Below are 19415 nucleotides of genomic sequence, written 5' to 3' on the forward strand. Positions count from 1 at the left end.
AACTCTTGAATTTTGAGTTATTTTACAAAGGKAAGTCATATAAACCTCAGAAAAGGCTCTTTCTGATACTATATAGAAATCAAAGCCACATTATTTGTTATTAACATGAACGCCAACGCTGATAAATAGGCATAACACAAACTTATCATTACACTATTGTCTTTCTAAATTAAATTAACCTCTTATCATTCATTATCGTTCATTCAGTTCGACCTAATTTAAATTCAATTGTGAAGTAACGTGCACAATTATTGCCCATTCATCCATTTGTCATTCAGTGGGGAGAGAAAGACTCATTAGCGCCTGACTGGGTACCAACGTTCTACAGCACATTCTCTTGGCGGGTTAAATTAGGAATAGGTGTGAAAAAATCAGCTAGAAAAGGCTCTAAATTTCTGTTTGTAATTTTAAAATTCGRACAAATGAGCAATGTAAAATGCAAACATTAAGGAAAAGTGAGGTAAGGAGCAGGACGTAGCTTTTTTTATGGGGTGTTTTTATTTATTTACTAAATCAAACGCCAGTAGTCGTTATGCCTATGGCGGTTCTAGTGTTAACAAAGAGCTGCAGTCAGTTTTAGAATGGGTGGCTAGTAATAAGCTATTCCTATATCAAAAACTAAAAGCATTGTATTCGGGAATAATCACTCGCTAAACCCTAAACCTCATCTAAATCTTGCAATGAATAATGTGGCAATTGAGCAAGTTGWGGAGAGCAAACTGCTTGGTGTCACCCAAGATTGTAAGGTCCTAGTTTTGTCACACCTGACTACTTGTTTCGGTCGGATGTGTTGTTTTGTACATGTTTGGACCCCAGGAAGAGTAGCCWGCTACCTTGGCAGCAACTAATGGGAATCCTAATGAAATACTATTGTAATCTGAAACGTACACATCCTGCCTTGTAGCTCTGAGGTGTATACTRTAGGTCCTGTATGTCAGCGCTGCAGGACTTTTACCAGTATGGACAGACATAAAAGTGTTGCTGCCAATTTCCTTTGGCATTCTGACAATAAAAATAGTGATGGAGTAAGTCTGTTTAGTGCAACGGGGCGAGGGCAGGGATTTGAGTTAGAGAAAGAGTGTAAGGGAGGTCGGYGGGAGGCTTTGGTTTCTGAGCCTTTCACTTTTAACTCGACAATAAAACTTTGTGCTGCTTTTAGGAAAACTGTGATGTACAATATTGGTTGTGCACAGGCCTGCTTTCCCTGGGGAGTTTCATATATGTTGACAAGATGGGTTTCATATAGCCAGGACATACCTGATGTATATCAACATTGTCCCACTCCATTTCTTCTGGGCACTCAAAATATTTTACATTTAAAATCAGTTGAAACCTTGATTGATTTAGTCATCTGGTGCCAATTATTTCCAGCAATTATTCTCAGTATTTGCTCATGTTATGTGTCATTAGCCTGCTGTGTGTGTGTGTGTGTGTGTGTGTGTGTGTGTGTGTNTGTGTGTGTGTGTGTGTGTGTGTGTGTGTGTGTGTGTGTGTGTGGCCTTGAATAATAAAAAGATAACTTTTAATTGAATGTAGACCTGTGGGCATGATTAAGGGGACTAGTGATTAATCATATCAGTGGGCCAGAGATAACTGAACTGCTGCTGCTGCTGCTGGTGTACATACTACTTGTCTGAATGGGGGATGGGAGTGGTATGGAAGTGGTATTAATTAAATCGACCTCCTCTACCCCCAATATGGTTGGAGTCAGTGGTATGAGAGAGGCTCTGTATTGACTATGGGGGRAAAAAACACATCTAATACCTCCAGGAATGTTTATTGGTTAAACTAGCGATTATTTCTTTAGAATMTAGTTTGATTTTGGTCTGTGAGGTAATTACTACAGCATATCATTTCCATACTCCCTGTCGTATGCATAAATAGCTTTAGCAAACGACCACATTCAGTCCCCAAAAATTGGATATGGTTTGGATTWTCATAATTCATTAATTTGATGTGTGGCATCATTACAGGGCGGTTCAGTTTAGAGGAGATCATCAACTGATATTAAAATACATAATTTACCTAACCAAATGAATCCGTAGTCATTTTGTTTTTCCACTCTCGACAGTGAATCTACTGCTAATCTGAAGCTAAGTAAATAAAACCACTTTGATACATACACACAACAAAGTGAATAACTCAGACCTCCGACTCCATTCATAATCCCACGTTGTCGAATGGCTTTTCAATCAGTTTGAGGGAGCACATGGGGTCCTTCACATGGCCTTGGCATTAGAGAGAAGAAGAAAGGGAGAGGAGAAGAGAAAAAAAGAGAGCTCAGGTTTTGAAGAGTGACAGCTTACTTTACAGTCAGGTTTTCATTATTATCCTGCACTCTCAGCAGTCACAGGCGCGTGCACACACACACAGGCACACACACACACCCACACACACAGGCGCACACACACATTATTTCTCAAACTCATTATTTTTCACTTGTGAGTTTAGGTATGCAACTGCCTCCTTAATTGGTGAGATCTCTTCTCTGATTGTGAAACGGGCCTGCTAAGTTCGACACAACTGCAGTCGTGCAATCTGATGCGTAAGCAATACTGTACATTTCCCTTTTGTCTTTTTAATGTATTTTTACCATGTGTCTCTGGGTTTGTTTTCTTCGTTAAATATCGCCCCCGTCCTATTAAGGCTTATGTAGAGCTAACTCAAACCCCGAGAGAGCCTGCAAAGACTTCTCCTACTCCACCATTTCATCTCCTACAGCATTTTTCTTCTAACACCATTGTACAAAAGGATAAGCGCCAACATGTTGGTGCGATTCAGCTGCTATATGTGTTTGTGTGGGCTGAAAGKGATCATTTGACCTATGAGTGCATTTGTGTAGGGTACATTTTTCAGGCTCTGCTCACCTCCGTCATTGTTGAAGTGTGTATTTYTTTTTCCCAAGTGGTGAAAGTCACAGTCGGAACAGATGGTGGGGATGGAATCTAATATCAGCACAATGAGACGTCCTCACAGTGGGGTTCAGGAGACCCTGAGGTTCACTCCCATGTGGATGTAATAAATTAGGTAGGCGTGCCTCCAGTAGATGCATAGATAGAAAGCAAGATACAGTATGCGTTCTTTTGAAGAATAATTTTTCATATTGTTTACTGCAAAGTTAGAACTTAGAAGTAAAATATAGTACTGTTGACAAATKTACTTTTAGAGCTAAGGAAGATATAGAAGTCCTTGTGTTTTACTTTCTTTCTCACCATTGTCAATGTTGCAATATGAAAGGTCATACTAGAATTTGAGGTCAAAACATTAATGCCTTACGTCATCATGGGATGAGAAGGTAGAATGGAACTCTGAATGAGGAAAGCACAGCTGTTCCCTTGAGACTGACAGTCAATGGAAGTCAATGGAACTCTCCTGTAGCTCTTTTCCCATTATAGTGTGTGAATTAGACRTATGACCTCTATCCTGCAACTACCCCTTTCCACCAGGTGTATGTGACAGTCTTTATTACATTTGACATTTTTTGTCACTTAGCAGACACGCCTATCTAGAGAAACTTACAGTTAGTGCATTCATCTTAAGATAGCTAGGTGGGACAACCACATAGCTACTTTATTGGGGAAAAAATAGATATCAGCAAAGTTMGACATACATTAGAGCAGTGGTTCCCAAACTTTTTATAGTCCCGTTCCCCTTCAAACATTCAACCTCCAGCTGCGTACCCCCTCTAGCACYAGGATCAGCGCACTCTCAAATGTTGTTTTTTGCCATCATTGTAAGCCTGCCACACACACRCTATACGATACATTTATTAAACATAAGGGAGTGTGTGTTTTTGTCACCACCCGGCTCATGGGWAGTGACAAAGAGGTCTCATAGGACCAGGGCACAAATAATAATATAATGAATCAATATTTTTGCGCTTTATTTAACCATCTTACATATAAAACTGTATTTGTTAATCAAACATTGTGAATAACTCACCAAAGGTTAATRAGAAGGGTGTGCTTGAAAGGATGCACAATGTTGGGTTGTATTGGAGAGAGTCTCAAATCATTTTCCACACACAGTCTGTGCCTGTATTTGGTTTTCATGCTAGTGAGGGCCGAGAATCCACTCTCACATAGGTATGTGGTTGCAAAGGGCATCAATGTCTTAACAGCGCATTTTGCCAAGGCAGGATACTCTGAGTGCAGCCCAATCCAGAAATCTGGCAGTGGCTTCTGATTAAATTACATTTTCACAGAACCGCTTGTTGCAATTTCGATGAGGCTCTCTTGTTCAGATATCGGTAAGTGGACTGGAGGCAGAGCATGAAAGGGATAACAAATCCAGTTGTTTGTGTCATCCGCTTTTGGAAAGTACCTGCGTAATTGAGCACCCAACTCACTTAGGTGTTTCGCTATATCACATTTGACATACAGAAAATCATACGATGATGGAAGGACCTGTGTGTGTTGTCCTTGTTAATGCAGACAGAGAAGAGCTCCAACTTCTTAATCATAGCCTCAATTTTGTCCCGCACATTGAATATAGTTGCAGAGAGTCCCTGTAATCCTAGATTCAGATCATTCAGGCGAGAAAAAACATCACCCAGATAGGSCAGTCGTGTGAGAAACTCGTCATCATGCAAGCGGTCAGACAAGTGAAAATTATGGTCAGTAAAGATAACTTTAAGCTCATCTCTCAATTCAAAAATACGTGTCAATACTTTGCCCCTTGATAASCAGCGCACWTCTGTATGTTGTAAAAGCGTTACATAGTCGCTGCCCATATCATTGCATAGTGAAGAAAATACAAGAGAGTTCAGGGGCCTTGCTTTAATAACGTTAACCATTTTCATTGTAGTGTCCAAAACGTCTTTCAAGCTGTCAGGCATTCCCTTGGCATGCAAGAGCTTCTCGGTGGATGCTGCAGTGTACCCAAGTGGCGTCGGGAGCAACTGCTTGGACGTGCGTTACCACTCACTATGTCTCCCTGTCATGGATTTTGTGCCATCAGTACAGATACCAACATGAGCAGCAGCTACGTTTGGCTACATACGGACCGTTAGTGGAATTCCCACGAGAGAGTAACGGTTAATGTGATTGGATGTTAATTATTTGACTAGACTACCTGTATTTGACATTGTGTTGTTATTTCGCTGAACACTAGATGGTTACATTTTATTTGTGTCAGTGAAACGAGGCTACTCAGGCGAGAGAAAAACTTCACCCAAATCTATAGCCCCGTTGAAAAATATAAATGGACTGTTTGAAAATGTGATGTACCCCCGATGGCGTTGTGTGTACCCCTGGGGGTACACCAGTTTAGGAATACCTGTGTTAGAGGAAAAAGAAATGGAGGAACTTATTCAAGAAAGATCAAGTGTAATATATTATAAGAGATAAAGCAAGCTGGATGGAATATGGGGGGGAAATGTACCAAGTGATTTTTTAATCTTCAGCATAGAAATGCTACCAAAAATAATTGACTGAAACTTGTTACACATGGCAGTAACYCATGATTCACCAAACAATATTTTGAAAAAGGAGTCGATACTTTCGTTTCGGTCTCCATCTCCACGAAGAGGATMATTTTTTTCTATTAAAATTGTAAAATGACCAGCTGTCCAGAAAGACTCATGTGAAGGCAAATTACAGAGGAGGAACTTCTTGATGCAATTAAATCCTTTAAGTCCGGTAAYTCCAGGGCTGGATGGCATACCAGTTGAGGTATACCAAACCTTTTTTTATGTACTAAAAAGACTGTTATTAGTATTTTTTAACCACTTATAAAAATGGTAGATTATCAGATACTCAACAAGAAGGTCTGGTTTCATTATTACTGGAACAGGACCCAAGTGGTAAATACAGTATAAAGATCCAGTCCATTAAAAACATTGGAGGCCCCTTACTTCATTGTTGCTTATTTATTCATTTGTATTTAACGTTTATTTAACTAGGCAAGTCAGTTAAGAACAAATTCTTATTTACAATGATGGCCTATTTGTAAAGCCTCCCCCAAACCTCCCACTAACCCGGACAACGCTGTGCCAATTGTGCGCCGACCTATGGGACTCCCGATCACGGCCAGTTGTGATACAGCCCAGGATCGAACCCGGGTCTGTAGTGAYGCCTCGAGCACGATGCAGTGCATTAGATCACTGCCCTACTCGAGATGCAAAAATTCTAGCAAAATGCATAGCGTATAGAATTTAAAAGGTATTTTTCATCCTAATCAGACAGTTTTTTTTACATGGACGATACATTGGAGATAATATAAGTACAATAGAACACTATGACACATCTGGGAATCCAAGCCTGGTATTCATAGATGACTTTGAAAAGCCTTTTGATAAAGTACGACTGGAATGTATATATCATTTTATATATATCTTATACAATGGGTTAAAGTTATGTGTAGGTGTAAAATAGTAAATAATGGCTTATTMTAAGAAGGTATTAAACTGTCGAGGAGTAAAAACAAGCGTGTCCGCTATCGGCATATCTATTTATTATGGCCATCGAAATGCTATTTAAATCAGATCCAACAATAAGATCAAAGTGCTAGAAATCCAGGGCTTATAAACAAAGTTGTCATTGTACGCTGACRATTCATGTTTTCTTTAAATCCACAATTTGKATCCCTCCACAGCCTCATAGAGGATCTACAGAAAACTCAGTTTTWCACAATCCCTGACATTTAATCTTAGTAAAAATTCCCTGTTTTAGGTCAGTTAGGATCACCACTTTATTTTAAGAATGTGTAATGTCAGAATAATAGTAGAGAGGTTTAATTTCTTTCATCACATTCCCAGTGGGTCAGAAGTTTACATACACTCAATTAGTATTTGGTAGCATTGTCTTTAAATTGTTTAACTTGGATCAAACGTTTCGGGTAGCCTTCCACAAGCTTCCCACAATAAGTTGGGTGCATTTTGGCCCATTCCTCCTGACAGAGCTGGTGTAACTGAGTCAGGTTTGTAGGCCTCCTTGCTCGCACACGCTTTTTCAGTTCTGCCCACAAATGTTTTGATAAATGAGTCAGGGCTTTGTGATGGCCACCAATACCTTGACTTTGTTGTCCTTAAGCCATTTTGCCACAACTTTGGAAGTATGCTTGGGGTCATTGTCCATTTGGAAGACCCATTTGCGACCAAGCTTTAACTTCCTGACTGATGTCTTAAGATGTTGCTTCAATATATCCATATAATTTTGCTTCCTCATGATGCCATCTATTTTGGAAGTGCACCAGTCCCTCCTGCAGCAAAGCACCTCCACAACATGATGCTGCACCCCCGTGCTTCACGGTTGGGATGGTGTTCTTCGCTTGCAAGCATCCCCTTTTTCCTCCAAACATAACGATGGTCAATATGGCCAAACAGTTCTATTTTTGTTACATCAGACCAGAGGACATTTCTCCAGCAAGTACAATCTTTGTCCCCATGTGCAGGTGCAAACCGTAGTCTGGCTTTTGGTGGTTTTGGAGCAGTGGCTTCTTCCTTGCTGAGCGGCCTTCAGGTTATGTCGATATAGGACTCGTTTTACTTGGATATAGATACTTTTGTGCCTGTTTCCTCCAGTATCTTCACAAGGTTCTTTGCTGTTGTTCTGGGATTGATTTGCACTTTTCGCACCAAAGTACGCTCATCTCTAGGAGACCGAACGCGTCTCCTTCCCGAGCAGTATGACGGCTGCGTGGTCCCATGGTGTTTATACTTGCGTACTATTGTGTTTGTACAGATGAACGTGGTACCTTCAGGTGTTTGGAAATTGCTCCAAGGATGATCCAGACTTGTGGAGGTCTACAAATATTTTTCTGAGGTCTTGGATGATTTCTTTGATTTTCCCATGATGTCAAGCAAAGAGGCACTGAGTTTGAAAGTAAGCCTTGAAATACATCCACAGGTACACCTCCAATTGACTCAAATGATGTCAATTAGCCTATCAGAAGCTTCTAAAGCCATGACATAATTTTATGGAATTTTCCAAGCTGTTTAAAGGCACAGTCATGTTAGTGTATGTAAACTTGTGACCCACTGGAAATGTGATACCGTGAATTATAAGTGAATAATTCTGTCTGTAAACAATTGTTGGAAAAATTACTTGTCATGCACAAAGTAGATGTCCTAACTGACTTGCCAAAACTATAGTTTGTTAATAAGAAATTTGTGGAGTGGTTGAAAAACGAGTTTTAATGACTTCAACCTAAGTTGTTCAACCCAACCCGACTTCAACTGTATATACATTTTTTACCTCTTTGTATTACAGTATATTACATATTGGATCACAAAAAAAGTACTACTTTTACATTACTGTGTAGTTTACCAATAAAATGGTCTGACTGAAGTAGACACACATGTACTCTGTATTCATATCCCGAAATATATCATTTCACTACAATAAAGTTAATAGAAATGTAGCAAAAATAGTTAAGATCTTGCTACCATAGAAAGGAAAATACCTGTCTATTTGTGGAAAAATCACCGTGATTAACTCTTTAGTCATGTCCCAGTTTATCTATTTGCTTATGGCCTTTCCTAAACCTAGCAACTTATTTAAATTATATGAGTAAAAAATATTCCATTTAATTTGGAACAGCATTAAACGGGCCTATTAATATAATGAATATGAAATTATTAAATATTAAAGCATTAGACCTCTCACTAAAGGCTTCAGTCATACAAAAGTAATACTTAAATCCGAACTGGTTCTCTAGCAGATGAGTAAAATGTCCCTCTCCATATTCAAGAATGGCCTTTTTCCCTTTATTCAGATTGCAATCTCTCACTTTCGGTTATATGAAAATGAAATAATCTCCAAAATATTGCTATTTTTAAAACAAGCCATAGAAAGTTGGATGCAATTTCAGTTTAATCCACCAGAATAAACTGTGGGTTTATTTAAGATACTCTTTGAAGAGGTAGGGTTTCAAGATGGGCAGGGACTCTGCTGTCCTAGTTTCCGGGGGAAGCTGGTTCCACCATTGGGGTGCCAGGACAGAGAAAAGCTTTAGACCAGAGATGGGAGAATAGAGTAGTCAAGTTGGGGTGTAGGGTTTGAGCATTGCCTGAAGGTAGGGGCAGTTCCTCTTGCTGCTCTGTAGGTAAGTGCCATGGTCTTGTGGTGGATGCGAGCTTCGACTGGAAGCCAGTGGAGTGTGTAGATGAGCGGGGTGACATGGCGGGTTGCAGCAATCTGGATAAATTGCAGGGATTTGATGGCACAAGCGGGGAGCCCAGCCAACAACAAGTTGCAGTAGTCCAGACGGGAGATGACAAGTGCCTGGATTAGGACCTGCGTGAGGTACGTGTCTTACTCTACAAATGTGGTAGAGTATGAACCTGCAGGAGCAAGTCCTGCTTTGATGTTTGCAGAGAACGACAGCATGTTGTCCAGGGTCACGCCAAGATTCTTTGCACTGGGAGGGGTACACCGTGGAGTTGTCAACCGTGATGGAGAGGTCTTTGAGTGGGTAGGCCTTCCCAGGAAGGAAGACCAGCTCCATCTTGTCGAGATTGAGTTTAATAAAGGTGCTGGGCCAACATCCAAGCTGAGATATCCGCCAGGCACACTGAGATGCGTGTCGCCACCTGGGTGTCAGAAGGGCGAAGGAGAAAAGTAGTTGAGTGTCATTCACATAGCAATGATAGGAGAGACCAAGTGAGGATACGATGGAGCCGAGTGACTTGGTGTGCAGAGAATTTTGGTATTTGGTATTTTATTAGGATCCCCATTAGCTGTTGCAAAAGCAGCAGCTACTCTTCCTGGGGYTCACACAAAACATGAAACATGACTTAATACAGAACATTAATAGACAAGAACAGCTCAAGGACAGAACTACATATACTACCTGTCAAAAGTTATAGAACAACTACTCATTCAAGGGTTTTTCTTTATTTTGACTATTTTCTACATTGTAGAATAATAGTGAAGACATCAAAACTATGAATAACACATGGAATCATGTAGTAACCAAAAAAGTGTTAAAAAAATCTAAATATAATTTATATTTGAGAATCTTCAAATAGCCACCCTTTGCCTTGATACCAGCTTTGCRCACACTTGGCATTCTCTCAACCAGCTTCACCTGGAATGCTTTTCCTACAGTCTTGAAGGAGTTCCCACATATGCTGAGCACTTGTTGACTGCTTTTCCTTTACTCTGTGGTTCGACTCGTCCCAAACCATCTCAATTTGGTTGAGGTTGGGTGATTGTGGAGGCCAGGTCATGTGATGCAACAGTCCTTCACTCTCCTTCTTGGTAAAATAGCCCTTACACAGCCTGGAGGTGTGTTGGGTCATTGTCCTGTTGAACAACAAATGACAGTCCCACTAAGCCCAAACCTGATGGGATGGCATATCGCTGCAGAATGCTGTGGTAGCCATACTGGTTAAGTGTGCCTTGAATTCTAAATAAATCACAGACAGTGTCACCAGGAATGCACCCCAATACCATAACACCTCCTCCTCCATGCTTTACAGTGGGAAATACACATATGGAGATCATCCGTTCACCCACACCACGTCTCGCAAAGACACGGCGGTTGGAACCAAAAATCTCCAATTTGGACTCCAGACAAAGGACAGATTTCCACCAGTCTAATGTCCATTGCTTGTGTTTCTTGGCCCAAGCATGTCTCTTCTTCTTTTTGGTGTCCTTTAGTAGTGGTTTCTTTGCAGCAATGGGCCATGAAGGCCTGATTCACACAGTGTCTGAACAGTTGATGATAAGATATGTCTGTTACTTGAACTCTGTGAAGCATTTATTAGGGCTGCATTTTCTGAGGCTGGTAACTCTAATGAACTTATCCTCTGCAGCAGAGGTAACTCTGGGCCATTATGAAGTCGGATTTGACGCAGCCAGTGGTCAGTGATGAGTTCATGAAGGAAGTGAGGAATCGGAGAAGGTTTCCAGAGATGGTCTGGAGGAGGGGATGGGGTTGAGTGGATAGGTTGTCCGGCTCTAGTAGCATGGAGATAGAGGGGAGAAAGAGGTCAAGGCGCTCCGTGTGAGTGGGACCAGTGGACCCAATAGGCTGAGTCAATGAGGAGCGGATGTTGTCCACCTTCTTTTCAAAGTGGTTGACAAAGTCATCCACRGAGAGGGAGGAGAGAGGGGGTTGAGGATTAAGGAGGAAGGAGAAGGTGGGAAAGAGTTTAGAGTTTAGGTTTAGAGGCGGAAGCTTGGAATTCTGCATGATCGAAAGTGGCTTTAGCAGTGAATACAGAGGGAGAGAAGGTAGAGATGAGGGAGTGAAAGGATGATAGGTCCTCCGGAAGTTTAGTTTTCCTCCAATTTTGCTCATCTGCCTTTAGCCCCTCCGCCACATAGCAGGAGGGGAGGGACAAGCCGGCCGGGAGGTAAGGGGACAGTGAGAGTCATAGGATGCGGAAAGGGAGGTGAAGGAGACAGGAGGGCAAAGGTTTTAGCAGAAGCGAGAGATGATAGGATAGAAGAGGAGAGAGTAGTGGGAGAAAGAGAGCAGAAAAGGAACAAAGTAGTGATCAGAGACCTGGAGGGGGTTTGCAGTGAGATTTGTAGGCAAACAGCCTTTAGTAAATATGATATCAAGCTTATTGCCTGCCTTGTGAGTGGGAGAGGACTGTGAAAGGGTGAGGTCAAAAGAGGCAAGGAGGAAAAGAAAGAAATGAAGGCAGACGTCGGGAGGTTGAAGTCACCCAGAACGAAGAGCGGTGAGCCATCGTCAGGAAATGAGCTTATCAAGATGTCAACCTCAGTGAGGAACTCTCTAAGGGCACCTGGTGGGCGATGGATGACAACAATGTTAAGCTTGAGTGGACAAGTGACAGTGACAGCATGGAATTCAAATGAGGAAATGGACAGGTGAGAAAAGAGAAAATCTCCACTTAGGAGAAATAAGTAGCCCTGTGCCACCACCGCGACGACCAGATGCTCTCAGACTATGAGAGAAAACATGAAAGGAGAGCAGTTGGAGAAGCAGTGTTCTCTGGGGTGATCCAAGTCTCCGTCGGGGCCAAAAAGTCTAGTGACTGAAGGGCAGCATAGCCTGAGATGAACTCGGCATTCTTGACCACAGATTGTTAGTTCCAAACGCTGCAGGTGATTAGGAATTCAACATGGGTTGTGCGGGCAGGGTACACCACAGTAGGAGGGTTGCAGCCAAKGGGTGTTAAGTCTGTAAAGTGTACAGGGAGAGGAGTGAACAGGTAGGGAAAATACATTTATAGTTGACAAAGCTAGAAAAGAGCTAAATGAGAATCTGAAAATAACTAGGTATGATACTTAAGTGAGAGAGTGGTGTAGAGCCTTCCTCTCTTTCCTTTCTCGAATAACTCTGTAGAACAAGTTGGCAGAACAACAGATGAACCCTTTAGACCCCAAAACAATTCTAGAATACTGATGGAGATTTTCTGAGAATTTTCAAGTTAAAGCTAATTTTCTCACACATTTCAAACAGACATACCTTAAAAGCTAAGAACAAATTACAATTACAAATTACACATACTTCCACCATTTTCTGCCCGTGCGTCCAACATTGTAATAGCTCCTCAGTTGGTCAAGATGGTCAACCCCACCCAATTTCTTGTTGTAATCCATTACAAGATCTGGAACTGATATACGTTCCTACCAAGTTAAAAACAACTCCACAACCCCTGCCACTGCCGCTTTAGGCCCAGGCTGTGTGGTACAAGGGTGAATGGAGGGACTTGTGGCAGACACACTCCATGGAAATGTAGGCTCCCCTCTCGGGTGTGCTCTAATTCTTCCTCTGCTTCCTCCTCATCTCCCTCTTCCTCTCCCTTTTCCTCCTCCTCTCGATGTCCCTCTCCCTCCACTCTCCTCTCCCTCCTCTTCACTCTCCACTCGCCTCTCCTTCCCGCTTCTCTTCCTCTCTCCCTCCACTCGCCTCTCCTTCATTCTCCTCTTCCACTCTCCCTCCACTGTCCCCTCGCTCCACATCATCTCTAACTCCTCTTCCTCCCTGCCTTTTGCTGCTGAGCCCTGACTCTCCACATCAGTTTCTTTGTTTTCACTGACTTAGAGTAACAGAGGGAGATGTGCAGCAAAATGATACAATTGTAGTCAGGAACATAATCTCTCTCTMTCCCTCTCACACKGTCTCTCTCTTCCTTCCTCTCTTTCTTTTTCTCGACCACACACATACTCTCTTCCTAATAACGGGTTTCCATAATAAATTGTGTGATACAGTTGCACGCCTCCCATTCCGCACACACTCACTTGCTCTCTCCTCCAATCACCTCTTGCTTTCTTGCCTGACAGRCTAACTACAGAGTGTGCCAATGTTAGCTGATTAGTTACGAATCTGGGACAGTTTCCAAATGAATGGCATCGGTAGAAACAGGACAAAACAAGCAACTTGTTAGCTGGCTATGTAAACAAATATCCAACTCATCATATCAGCTCTACTGCGTGGGCATCTAACCTAACACGACAGCTAAGCTGTCAAATAATAGGAAAAACGAGGCAATGTATAGCCTATCAATATCTGCACCTACCAAACATGACCATAATCTAAGCCAAACAGATAAACACAAATTACTCTAGCCTTCATTTCRGTGGCTAGTTAGCTAGTTGTCTTTATGGATAGCTAGTAAATGTGACAGCTGAGGTTGACGCTTCGTGAGCTCAGCTCAAATGTACAGCTACACACAACTTTTCTTGCCTGGCTTGCTAGTTAGCTACAGCAAGCAGCTTGGGCCGTTTCCATATGAATTACATMAGTAGWAACAAGACAAAACAACCCAACTAGTKGTACTGATGCTCATTCTGTTCACCAGTTCCGGAGGTCGACGTCACCGGCTTTCTAGGCTTCACTGAACGGATTCATTATCATCAACCCCAGACTGTCTTGTCTGATTACACATTAAAACTCGTTTTTCAACCACTCCACAAATTTCTTGTTAACAAACTATAGTTTTGGCAAGTCGGTTTGGCAAGTTAGGACATCTACTTTGTGCCTGACAAGTAATTTTTCCAACAATTGTTTACAGACAGATTATTTCACTTATAATTCACGGTATCACAATTCCAGTGGGTCAGAAGTTTACATACACTAAGTTGACTGTGTCTTTTAAACAGCTTGGAAAATTCCCGAAAATGATGTCATGACTTTAGAAGCTTCTGATAGGCTAATTGACATCATTTGAGTCAATTTGAGGTGTACCTGTGGATGTAGTTCAAGGCCTAGCTCCAAACTCAGTGCCTCTTTGCTTGACATCATGGGAAAATCAAAAGAAATCAGCCAAGATGCTAGAAAAAAATGGTAGACCTCCACAAGTCTGGTTCATCCTTGGGAGCAATTTCCAAATGCCTGAAGGTAGCACGTTCATCTGTACAAACCATAGTACGCAAGTATAAACACCATGGGACCACGCAGCCGTCATACTGCTCGGGAAGGAGACGCGTTCTGTCTCCTAGAGATGAACGTACTTTGGTGCGAAAAGTGCAAATCAATCCCAGAACAACAGCAAAGGACCTTGTGAAGATGCTGGAGGAAACAGGTACAAAAGTATCTATATCCACAGCAAAACGAGTTGTATATCGACATAACCTGAAAAGTCGCTCAGCAAGGAAGAAGCCATTGCTCCAAAACCGCCATAAAAAAGCCAGACTACGGTTTGCAACTGCACATGCGGACAAAGATCGTAGTTTTTGGAGAAATGTCCTCTGGTCTGATGAAACAAAAATATAACTATTTGGCCATAATGACCATCGTTATGTTTAGAGGAAATAGGGGGAGGCTTGGTGCACTTCACAAAATAGATGGCATCATGAGGTAGGAAAATTATGTGGATGTATTGAAGCAACATCCCAAGACATCAGTCAGGAAGTTAAAGCTTAATCGCAAATGGGTCTTCCAAATGGACAATGACACCAAACATACTTCCAAAGTTGTGGCAAAATGGCTTAAGGACAACGAAGTCAAGGTATTGGAGTGGCCATCACAAAGCYCTGACCTCAATCCCATAGAACGTTTGGGGGCAGAACTGAAAAAGCGYGTGCGAGCAAGGAGGCCTACAAACCTGACTCAGTTACACCAGCTCTGTCAGGAGGAATGGGCCAAAACTCACCCAACTTATTGTGGTAGCTTGTGGAAGGCTACCCGAAATGTTTGACCCAAGTTAAACAATTTAAAGACAATGCTACCACACACTAATTGAGTGTATGTAAACTTCTGACCCACTGGGAATGTGATGAAAGAAATAAAAGCTGAAATAAATCATTCTCTCTTCTATTATTCTGACATTTCACATTCTGAAAATAAAATGGTGATCCTAACTGACCTAAAACAGGGAATTGTTACTGGGATTAAATGTCAGGAATTGTGAAAAACTGAGTTTAACTGTATTTGGCTAAAGTGTATGTAAACTTCTGACTTCAGCTGTGTGTTCCCTCTGTCTTTGTGGGTTATTGTTCCCATGTCCGTTGGTGGTGCGAGTACCTATGCGTTAGTGCAGCTGTTATGCTGCGTGCTTTATATATATATATATTGTGTATTACGGGTATCGTCCCGTGTCATTCAGTGAGGTTTACTCTCGCTCTTTTGTTTGGGTACAGCCCAGTGTTTTTGTATACGTGTTTGTTTTGGGTGTATTAAAAACCACTAACACCAAACGTATATCTGCTATTTACTCATTTCACTCACTTCGACGTTATCRCTTTTCAAAGTGCAAGGACATGTCCGAATCCRTATCGTCAACCAACATAGATACAGCTTCTTCCAAAGTGAAAAGTTGTGAAGACGTTCTTTTTGAGTGACGCAGTGATTAAAAACGTTGAAAAGTCATATGACAGCATACCCTGTTTCCGGGTTTCTGGTTGATGACAACAGCCACGCGAATACGACAACAGGGTTGTTACCAAGTGAATTTTGCGATATCGAGACAGACACGAAACAAGGCCGTTCGCGGCGGTGGAGGCTGSTGAGGGGAGGACGGCTCATAATAATGGCTGGAACGGAGCGAGTGGAATGGCATCCGACCATGTGTTCGATGTATTTGATACCATTCCACCCATTCCGCTCAAGCCATTACCACGAGCCCGTCCTCCCCAATTAAGGYGCCACCAGCCTCCTGTGGTYCGCGGCCGCTATAGTTATTTAAAGAAAGGCAGTCGACGGCCGCTATGGGATCTAAAAAGTTAAGACAGAAAATATACACCTGGAGATATCATCAGTCCTCTAGCTATTTATTTGGCTGTCATGGCATCCAGCTGAATGTAGAGATGCCAGAGCAGGTTTTACTACCTTACCCAGCTTCTAGGCTGCCTCTCATAAACAAATACTATGAGGAGGTTTGTAGAGATGATTGACGCTATTGAGATGCACCATTCCCTAGCCTCCGGCAATATGTGAAAACAAATTACTATTTTCCTCCCTCTATTTAAGCATTTTCTCTGTGTTGTCTGTGCTTCTGTATGCCCTCCCTCCCTGTTGTCATGTGAGATTCCAGTCAGCTCCCCCCCAGATGGGGATGTGAGAGCTGTCTCAGAGGAACGCAGCTGTGTCTGTCATCCAATGCATGCACTTTAGGGACCAGTCACATTATATCAGGCCCAAGCCCTGACGGAGACACTGCACAGAGACAAATCTGTTGGGCCACTAGCTTCCACACATGCCGGAGGGCTGGAGAGAGCGGAAGAGGGGCCACAATTGCACAGTACAGTGGATTATCATGGTAATACAATATCATCAATATAAGCAGTTTATTTGCTGTTTGTGCCATGGTCGTTTTGGGGAACGAACAGACTGACTTGACCTGACGTGAACTGTCTTGAATGAGCTTCTGTATCGTAGGCTCGTTCACAAATCGGTTTATGAGGGCAAGGAGTTCAGTCTCAAGGGATTCCTTTGCCGCGTACAAACAGGAGTGGGATGGAGGAGGAGAGTCTCTGCTCATGTATTTGATGAGATCAGTGCACTCAGAACTGGTTAATATATTTGATGTTCTGTGTTTGTTGATAGACATTTCTGCTCTGTAATTCCGTGAGCTCTACACTGCGTTAGACCACAGTGTGTGAAAGGCCACCCGTAGACGCATAAGCTGTGTGGAATGTACAGCAGCACTGGAGAGATTCCATTAGGATTATGTGTGTATCTTCATACAGCGCCTGTCTTTGGTAAGCGGGTACTGTACTATATGACAGTGTGCTTGTAAAATAAGACGATGTAATTATCTACTTTCTTACAGATTTCCCATTATCTTGCTTTCTCTCTCTCTCTCTCGTCATGGCTTTGTGTCCCTGCGCGTTGTGACGGCCTCATTACTCTGTGAAGTTAATGGATTCAGCGGCTTGGCCTGCATTAATTCAACTGTATATATTTCCCTGTGAAACATGCAAACATGATCCCCTGAAAGGAGTGTGAAGAAGGAGATATAGACAAACAGACGGATTGAAAGGGAAGGAGGGAGGGAGGGCGAGCGAGGCAGTAGTGAAATAGAATGGTGAACTGTAGCACAGGCCACCCATGCGTAGTTGTCTGTGGTACTGTTCCTCAGATACTGTGGAGTGCTAATTAAATTCCTCTTGTCACAATGGGTCACCAGACGTAGCAGGCGACAAGCAGGATGGGAGATGGAGAGAGAAGCACTATTCCCCCCATAACGTTTCTAGTGAGAGGATAGATGAGAGCCAGAGAATGCTGTTCAGAAGATATAAATTGTTGGCTTAGACTGTTTGTATTTGCACCACATCGTTTTATATGAATGTCGACCTTGAGGCGTTATTCTCTTTGGTGGTAGAGAGACTTTAAGAAAATGAGCAGCACTCCTCTGCATTTCATGTGGTAGTTAAATGTGGGTGCAGCTTTGCCTGGCAACATTTATAATTTCGACTGGGCTCTTATATGCATGGGACCAGCTTTACTTTAAATAGCAGCAGCTGTTGAATGAATCATACATTAGAGCCGRAGAAGCCGAAGAACAGCCTCACGCCTCGGTGTTACCTGGGAGTTGGACTCTCCAAGGTCAAAGCTGGCTTTTGCTTGATTAAATCCTGCTCAAATCATCTATATTCCAAATGACATTCCTAGGCATCGTGCTTGATGGATTCTCCCAATTCTTCAAATTAATGTCATGGTCCACTTGATCGTTTGGAGGAAACCTACATGTAGGAACGTTTTACATTTGATCAGTTAGTGACCACTTAATGGATATTTGAAGAGCAAAATTGCATCTGATTGCCCCCAACCATAACTTGATAGAATGTGGTCTGGTATGTCATTGAGCAAATTTGCTAAAGCACGGTTGTTAGATATATCCCTAGAGACCTAATGGTGCTGCCATGTGTGTCAGATGCATTTATAATATCTAATATCTTTAACAAGTCTCCATTTTCCATGGAAAAGCTAGTCTGTTTTTTCCCCAAAGGAAATTCAGGGAATTTAAGGCCATACATTTCAAACAAGTGTAAGGAAAATTGGCAGATTTTATTGTATGATGATGATGATGATGATGATGATGATTAGATATTTGTTTGAGTGGTTCTTTGATATGTTCACATACATTTTTTTGTGTCGTAATTGGGAGAAAATATACTTTAAAAAAAACAGTATTATTAACCTGCAGTTACCGTATTGAATGATCCATTTCAAGAAGCTTGACCAGCACAATGCATGAAAGAGACCAGATAACAACAACTGTGGTAGCTATAGTTGATGTCACCAGCGTTCTCTCCATCTCTCTCCACAGCACACGAGGAGTCAGTGGCCACCTACAAAGGCAACGAGTTTTTCAGCTATGACCTGTCTCAGACGCCCATCCAGAGCAGCCTGGACGAGATTAGTCTGTCCTTCCGCACGCTGCAGAGGAACGGACTCCTGCTCCACACCGGGAAGTCAGCTGACTACGTTAACCTATCCCTGAGGAGTGGCGCTGTGTGGCTGGTCATCAACCTCGGGTCCGGGGCCTTTGAGGCCCTGGTGGAGCCTGCCAACGGCAAGTTCAACGACAACGCCTGGCACGAAGTCCGTGTCACACGCAACCTGCGCCAGGTACTGTAGCTCCCCTGTCTCTCCTCCTTCATATGCACGGCAGTAGTTCTATCGTTCATTATTACAGGAAGAGTTTCATGTTATATTTAAGAGGGAGTACTAGTGTCATTATTTAGCTTCCAGTAGTTGTTCATGTTTCCTCATCATGGGCATCCAAGGAAAAGCAGTTATACTGTCAGCTTGTGATTTAATTATGCTAATGTCTCCCTCAGGACTGAAAAAACAAAGATGAATAGAAAACAAACAGCGTACTACATTTTTTTAAATATCACTGTTTTAGGCTTTTCTGATTGAACCCTTAATTTATCAGTCCCAAGCCAAACTCCAGTGACTCATACCCCAGTTCTTTAGGGTACGTTCAGAAAACATGCCTCACCTAGAGTAACCCATTATTTTTTTTCTCTATGGCAGTCGGTACACAATCTTGTTTCTTTTCAATTCAGTTCAGAGTGAAATGAATCAATACCACAAGTTTGTCT

At 42.2% G+C, this 19415-nt stretch overlaps 1 pseudogene; it reads left to right on the forward strand.

The window, feature by feature from the left end:
• LOC111951075 (neurexin-2-like) overlaps positions 1 to 19415 on the forward strand; it is a 146641-nt pseudogene that overhangs the window by 106384 nt on the left and 20842 nt on the right.

The sequence above is a fragment of the Salvelinus sp. IW2-2015 genome, linkage group LG23, assembly GCF_002910315.2.
Source record: "Salvelinus sp. IW2-2015 linkage group LG23, ASM291031v2, whole genome shotgun sequence".
Classification (NCBI taxonomy): Eukaryota; Metazoa; Chordata; class Actinopteri; order Salmoniformes; family Salmonidae; genus Salvelinus; species Salvelinus sp. IW2-2015.